At 45.5% G+C, this 7887-nt stretch overlaps 1 long non-coding RNA gene across 1 annotated transcript; it reads left to right on the top strand.

The window, feature by feature from the left end:
* The first annotated feature begins 547 nt into the window (after nt 1-547).
* On the top strand, nt 548-7441 carry LOC125324118. Its single transcript, XR_007202822.1, has 2 exons — nt 548-996; nt 6222-7441. It is a non-coding gene; the product is annotated as an uncharacterized LOC125324118 (long non-coding RNA).
* Nucleotides 7442-7887: the final 446 nt, after the last annotated feature.

Raw genomic sequence — 7887 nt, 5'->3', positions numbered from 1 at the left:
GCTGCCCCGGCTGCCCGCCCTGCCGTGCCTGGGTACGGGCTGCACACCCGGCCTGCCAGCACCAGCCCTGCCCGGCGAGCCGGCGGGCAGCTGTGCTGCGGCAGGAGCCCGCTGCTGCGGTCCGGGCACCGCAGCCTCCCGCAGCTCCCGGGGGCTCCGACAGCAGCGCAGGCCGTGCGGACATGTGTCGCTTCTGCGTCCAACCCTGTACGAATTACTGACAGTGTGGCCTGGAGACCCACGTGTCCTCGAAATCCTCTAAACTCTGTTTCCAGAGCAAAAGGAGGGTGGAGACATGTTTTTATACCGCTGTATTGGTTCAAATAACTGTTCAGATATAAAAATTACCTCCCACACATCCCGCAGCTTCTTGAGGTTTTACTTTTTCTTTCACTCTGAGAGAGATTAGCCTTTGGTGACTGAAGATCAAGAATATTTCTACCCGTACAAGTAAGTCTGTTGGTGCTCAGAGGAAATGGGGTTTCTTTGAAGGTCTGATTTTAGGTGAACCAATGATTTTAGCTGCATCAATGTTCCAGGCATTAAAGGCAAGCCTGCATTTTAAATGTGTCGCATGCTCAAAAAAACTGTCTACCCTAGGCCAGTCCCAAGGCGTGAATATTAACGAAAGAGTTTCCCCACATGAACAACATGTACTGTCACATGCCTTATGCCTGCCTCGAATTTAAAATAGCCTGGTGCAGCCATAGAGAAGTCTCATGTCACTGTAACTCCACATCAACTGCAGGTAAATGCTGTGGGTGATACTGTTCTGCTGGGATGCATTTCCAGCTAGCTTCCAGAACAGCTCTCCTGTGGGGAATGGACTTGATCTGGGCTGAGTACGGCTGGACTTTGAGGACTCCAGGCATGCTGGCTTGGGTGCACAGGGGCAGAGCTGTTTGTCTCACTATTTCCACACGGCTGCTTTATTTTTAACTGCCAGGACTGAATTTCCCAAAAGGACTGCATCTCACAGACAACAGGATATTAAATGTAAGTGACAGATTTCCGCAGTGGTAACTTTTTTTTCCAAAATCCACAGAGACCAGGGTGGCTGTCAGAGCAAATGTGCTGGGAACGGGTGCTCCATGCAGCACATCTCCTGTCCCACGGGCCAGTGTCCCTTCCGTGTCCTCGCCTGGGAGGAGAAAGGAAGGCCAATCAAAGAAGCCTCTCTGGCATTTTGTCTGAGTTACAAAAAAATGATAGCTGGAAAGTTTCTTCTGTGTTTTGTCCTTTGAAGAGACATGTTTAGTGTTACTGCCTTGCTTCAGACACCTGCCATATGTGGTGTTGAGAGCAGCTCTAAGTGGGACAGCGAGGTTTCGTTTGTGTCTCTGAGGAAACCTGTCTTTTATTCCCATCACACTGGTGTTGCTGTGCTCTCCTTCTCTGAGCTCCAACTTGCAAACCTGTTCATCGCTCCCTGCATATCTGAACTTCACAGGCATCATTGCTTTTAACCAGCCTCTGCCTTTCCAGCCTGTGCCTGGCCACCAGCAGGGTGGGAACAAGCCTGGTGCTGGGGCATTTGTCAAGGCATTCTTGCCTTGTCCCTTTCCCACAGGCGTTTGCCCCAAGCTGGTTATCACTTCTTTGAAGTCTGACATACAAAAAGTGTGTTTACTTAGGACAGGGAAGTAGGAAAACACTAATGGCGAGCAAACTGACTGGGGAGGCAAACATCTCCACTTCTCCTTTTTGGGTGTTTTCCCAGCTCGTAGAAGTGTCTCATGCCTGACTCAGCCTAACAGATCAGCAACCACCCCCAGAGACACCCCCCATCTCATCTGCCTCCACCAATCCCCCTGTCCTATGCCAGCCTGCAGTGGCTGGAGGCAAGGGGGGGGTCTGGCTGGGGTGGTTCCTGCTCCCCTCAACACAACAAACACCCTGGCTTCAACGAAAAGGGTGAGGCTGCCCCTGTGTTTCCGTGGCATGCAGTGAGTGACTGGCATCGCCACACTTTCGTTACCTCTTTTGTACACTGTAATATGAATGTCTCTTCCTCTTCTCCTCCATCTGCCCTCCGAAGGTTCACCACATCTGGGACCGAGCAGTGAAGGGAGTTGTGCCCTTTGCTTCTGCCCTCTCCTTTCCTGCCAGCGCTACCTACCCTTGGTGGAATACAGGCAGCAGGTGTGGGATGGGTGGGCAGCCAGTACTTGTGCCTGGGGTTTGCTCCCCCTGGGGGCACCGGGCCTCCTTCCGCACAGCCGCTTCTTTCAAGCTGTTTCCAAAGTTTCAGATGGGCTCAGAGGAATTGCAACCAAAGTACTTGGGAGATGTTGCAACGGGACTTTTCGTTACAGTGAAAACTGCCTTCTTCCCCTCTCAAACCTCTTGCTCATACCTAGCCCTGCTCTGGGGCTGCATGGAGGCTCACATCTGGGACCAAGTTAAAAATAATTTACCTTTTGGGTTCTTTTCCAGCCATATAATTTCCTTTATCCCCTTCAAGTGAAAGGACAGCATGGGAAGGGAGCAGGAGTGGGGCACTCATAGCATGGGTGGCCCCCAGAGGAGACATGGATATGGGGGGACTCCTCTGTGCTCCCACAGATGCCCACTCATAAAACCAGTCCTTGGAGGTTTTTAAGGCAGGCTGCAAGAGGCTGAGATCACACCCATTAATTGTTCCCTTTGCCTGCTCTTCCCTTGCCTGATTACAGGTTGTCTAGACTGAGAAGTGCAGGTTTTGCTCTTGGAGCATGATCAGAATAAGGTGCAACATGCCGTCCTCCCTGTTGTGGAAAAGGTATGTCAGTGCCTGCTCAAGGAGGCTCTCTTTCTCTATTGGCTTGGGCTGGTTTTAGATGTGCCATCTCCTGGTGCAGGGAGAGGATGGGGCAGTCCCAGCCTACACAGTGCCCACTTCACAGGTAGGGCTTGGATCTCCAGGCACTGAAAAATTACTCAATGTGGATCAGAAAGTGGTGGTGTTAAACACCAGTCACTTCAAAGCTGTTGTCAGTTGGTAAGAAAATAATTTAAAATTAAACCAGTTCTGAAACTATCTACCACAAGTGGTTACAAGCCTGAGTGTTGTAAAACTGGACTGTTTCCTCTTTTCCTCACAATGATCGTGTCCTTGATTCCTCCTTTAGGCTGCTTTGCAATTCTTGCACAGTAATAAAAAGGCATGACACAGCATATGTTTTGTGGCTCACCTTGCCAAACAAAATTACAATGTTAGTGTAGCTTCTTTGCCTTTGCATAATGAACTCTACAAAGAAGCTGGAGAGAGGGTAAGCATCTGTGCCAAGATAAAAGCAAAAACAAGAAGTACAAAGGTCTGGTTTAAAGCAGTCTCCATTTAAAGTAATTCTTTTTAAAATGACTTATCTTGAAACTGTTACAGACAGTTAGGGAAAGTCATACAGTTTCTAAATGGCTGTTATGTTCTAAGTCTGCAGCTTCATTGCTCAGATTAAGAAAAAAATAGATGCAACTTTGAGAGCTCACAAACGTGTCACAGCAGAACATCATCTGCACAATGTGTGCTGGGGCCAGGAGGAAGTGGGCTGCAAAGGAACTGCTTATTTGCCATTCCTCAGGCTAGATGGACATCATTTGCACTTTTAATAGCATTCAGGACAATGTTTATATTATGGTAATTACACTGACTGACAGCAAGGGGAATTTGATGTGTGGGCAGGAGGTAGTTTGAGAGAGAGTGGTGCCCAGTCATGCTGCCTTTTTCATCACCTTACAGTCACCCCTCAGGGAACAGAAATGAGAGCATGGACCTCACTGGGAACTCCAATGGAAGGGAAAGATTTCCTTGTAGAGAGGATGATGACTGAGTAAAGGGAAAATCCTTCAGCCTATGGATCTGCTAAATCTGTTTCAGGAAAAAGGCAAAAAGCTGCCCCAACAAGCATACTGTGCTTATGCCACTACATACCATATTCAGTTTATAGCTGAAATCGGATTCAGGAAGACTGAGTGGTTCAAATACTAAACATTTAAGATCAGAACCTACCTCAATAATGATAAAGACAAAACTCCCAGCAAAAGATCTGGCACGTAGTTTCTGGAAATCCAACTAAGTCAATTAAGGGGAAAAAGAAGAAAAAAAAGAAAAGAAATGGGTGAGGAATATTTTGTCATCAGCTCTGGCAGGTCACCAAAATCTTGCCTATATAAATGAGATCCAGTCATTTGACAGGCATTAGATATGTTCATGCTTTAATCACACTGAAATATCACCTGCTTATCCTAACCCTTTCTTGCCTATATCACTGTGTTTATTGTGATATACTATGGGTGACATTTGGTAGCACTTGCTAATGATACAAGAGTTCAGTCAACAACTCTTTTTTTGGTAAGAAATGGCATCAAGGAAAATAATTTAGTTATTTTTAGATAACAAACACAAGAGAAATCTCCAAATACAGTGGCAAGATAAGTCAGTGCGTGAAGAACAGCAGGAGGTGGAATCAGTGTGGAAGGAAATGTGACCAAATCTGTGAAGCAGCTATGTGTCTGACAATATTCATCTTGCATAAAGCACCCTGAGGTGCCCTTCCAGTTCTCTGTAGGCACAATCTCCATGGGATGCTTCAAAACCAGCTTCATTCCCAGGCCATCTTGCCATGGTCCAGGTGTCCTTGGAGGTTGAGGGAGCACCTCCATGGCCCTGGCCCTGGAGCAGCAGACCCAGGAGGTGGCTAAACCCCAGCAGGCATCTCTGAAAAGAGTCAGAGATGCTGCACACTGAGACATGCTCAGCTCATTCCCTGCACAAAGCAAAGAAGACCCAACCACCAGCCCCTAGCCTTCAGCCCAGCATGACTCTGCAGGTGAGCATGTCCCCCTTGGAGAAAGGGATGGCTTTGAGGATGCTCTCTGGTGTCCATGTAGAATTCATGGGTCAACTTCAATGTTTCTGGGCATCGGTGCCCCATTTTGGATGATTGCTGCTGTTTTTCTGGTGGTGGGTACCTGGCAGCAGTGGCTCTGAGCCAGCTCAGTGTGCTGCAGCACCCGGCATGTCCTGCCTACAGCCCAGGTGCTGGGCTGGCTCCTGAGCTGCAACTGATGGTGTAAAGCTTCCAATAAATCAAGTGGCTCACAAAAACATGAGTGATTGCTTTCACAATGTGATTAAAATTACCAAGGGTAAACATTTCAAATGTTCAATAATTTACATCACCACCTGTACTTTAAAGTACCTTTCCCCATTTCACTCCCTTAACCTTATGGGATTCTTTCCATGTTCTTGAAGCCATTTCCTTCCTCACTTCAGCTGTCATTGTGGCTGAACACTCTCCTAATAAATAAAAGTACTGTATGGCTGGAGATTGTGCTGGGGATGAAAAACATAATGCCATTTATTATACAATTGTTTGGGCAGGCAGCTGATCTTAGCATGCACTCTGCATCCTTCCAAAATCAAGACAATTTGTAAAGTACTACTGCAAAATTTAGTTTATATTCCAGCTTGCTTCTTATGATTCTTATTTTTATGAAAGCATTTTCAAATGAATTTTCAGTTAGGTTTTTTCCATGCTGGCTTTTCACTCTAAGCACTGTTACCAAAGTCAGGCCTTACTTTCATGGTTTAGTTTTGAAAGGTTTTAAATGTAAATTTGGAACTCATATTCCACATTACTGAGCTGTTTGTTTTTATATTTATTAACTAAGACTTATTTTCTCTCCAGAATTCTTCAGTTCCCTACCAGGTAAGCTCTTTGGTGAACTAATTCTTCAGGATGGACATGAACTGAATTATTGGAACAAAAAAAACAGTAGGGAAGAGGTAGGGTAAATTGTCCTTCCAGCTACTTCTGCAAATGTGTCAATAGCAGGTTGAGTCCTGGGACTGACGTGTGGCTTTCAGTCCTCTCCTGGCAAAGCAGGAGATCTGAGCAGTGGGGGGTAGGTGCAGGGGTTTGGACCATTGGGTGTTCTCAGAGGAGCAGTGGAAAGACTACCTGTTACAACATGCTTTTCCCTCAGGTGAGTTACTTTTTATAGATGCTTTGTTTTAGGAAACCATGAGTTGGCACTGCTACTTTTGATTTTACTTCAGGGAAGATGAGCTATAGGTTCAGGGGGGTTCTCTGCTTCCAGTAGTGTGGTTTCTTTTAATCAGAGTAGGCTGATGCAAATACACCAGTTGTCTAAGCCTCTAGGTATGTATTTAGAAAATACATTACCCATCCATGTCTTTATGGGGAAACCTTTCAAATCTTCCCACCTTTTCTTCACAGGTGTTTTTAAGCATTGTACGGTCTGATCAAAAAACCACGAGCATGACCAGGAGTGTTCTCCAGCTGATGAGAATTGATTCTGAATTAGACCATAAAAGAAGGATGCACTGTGACAGAATTTTGTAAATTTGGGCTTTTTTTTCTTTTTAGTAAGAAACTGGCTTTTCAAGACCCATCCTAGTAGGAGAATATGCAGTGTTAGCGCCGTGGTTCACCCAATCAACCACTTGTGATCAGTTTATTCTCCCTGAGGTCTGAAGGTCTCTGCACTTTCCCAAGGAGCTTCCTATGACTCAAAGAGCAACCATCGGAGGACACATTAGATCAACAATTTCTAGACAAAGAACAGAAATCAGACTGCTTGCAAGGATACCAGCTGTTGATGTATCATCATAGCTCTTCTACAATAGTGGAAGGGTTGTTTTCTTTTTATACAATTATGTCAAGAGGAATTAGTTATAAGGCTGTCCTCATATGGTTGTTTGGAGCATTAAAGCCAACAGCTTCTTTAGCAACCATCCCAGCTTCTGGGCAAATATCCATGGCAGCTTTGGGAGCTCTCTTTAGTTCTGGATGCCCCATAAAGAAACACCATTTATACTGAATTAACTAGCTGCTAGTTCACCCCTAATGCCAGGACTTGATGTAGTGAAGCAAAACTACGGTGAAGTAATGAAATCAATAATGTTATTAAAATAACTTGCAGCAGAGTTACCAGACACCCTGCTGGCGAATCTCTCAGTACCTAAAGGGATGTCAGCAGGAACATGCCAGGGCCACAGATAACAGCCAAAAGCCAACTTGCCTTCACCCCACTCAGGGGAGCTTTTCCAGAATATCACAGGGGCAGGCACCCAGAGACAGTCCCAGGATGGATGAGGGTAAGCTTGGGTGGGATGGCAGCAGAGAAGAGAGGACAAGCAGTTCCAAAAAGGTAGTTTTTGGCTTGGAGTTTTGCATAAGAAAGCTTTTGTAGCACTAATGCAGCTAGAGTGAGACATTACCAGGATCAGTGCACACTTTGCACTGGAAAAAGCTGTCTGGAAAAGATTAATCTGGTCTTGAAGGCCAGATGTATCTTGGTTGGCCATTGAGAAGCTGGAGGGTCTGGCTCATTGACGGATGCAGTGAAGACAAAACAGCTCTGCTTGGCCTGAATCTCTGTGTTTAAAAACACATTTTAGTGTCAATGCATAACTGAATAAAGAAGATTAACTATATGCTAGTAAGGCCTAAGCCTTCTTATTGTACAAAGACCATAAAACCATCCTAAGACAGACAAACAGAACTCAGAAAGTATTTTAATAACATACTTTTACTGCTCATGTTTTATACAAGTAACACACGTATTTCCACCACTATTAGCCACATCTCCTGGAAACAAGTTCACAGGTAAGTAATTCTAAGTGCTAAATATGCAGGGACTTTTCTGTCTGGCTCTATTCTGGTACTCTGTCTGTGCTCTTCCCTGAACTGACTGCAGCTGCCATCTCTCCAGCTTCTTCCTGGACAGCTACTCTGAAAATTTTTATTCTAATTAGAACAGGGGAACTGATTTTGCCAGTTACGGTGACAAGCAACTGGTGTGAGAGTGGTCTTGAAGTATTAGAAGTCATGATTACTAGGAAAGGAGGCAGAGAAAAACAACCCACAAAGACAAAACAGT

Source organism: Corvus hawaiiensis, chromosome 3 (assembly GCF_020740725.1).
Source record: "Corvus hawaiiensis isolate bCorHaw1 chromosome 3, bCorHaw1.pri.cur, whole genome shotgun sequence".
Classification (NCBI taxonomy): Eukaryota; Metazoa; Chordata; class Aves; order Passeriformes; family Corvidae; genus Corvus; species Corvus hawaiiensis.
Note: the sequence above shows the minus strand (reverse complement) of the source record. Positions and strands in the feature narration are given on the sequence as shown.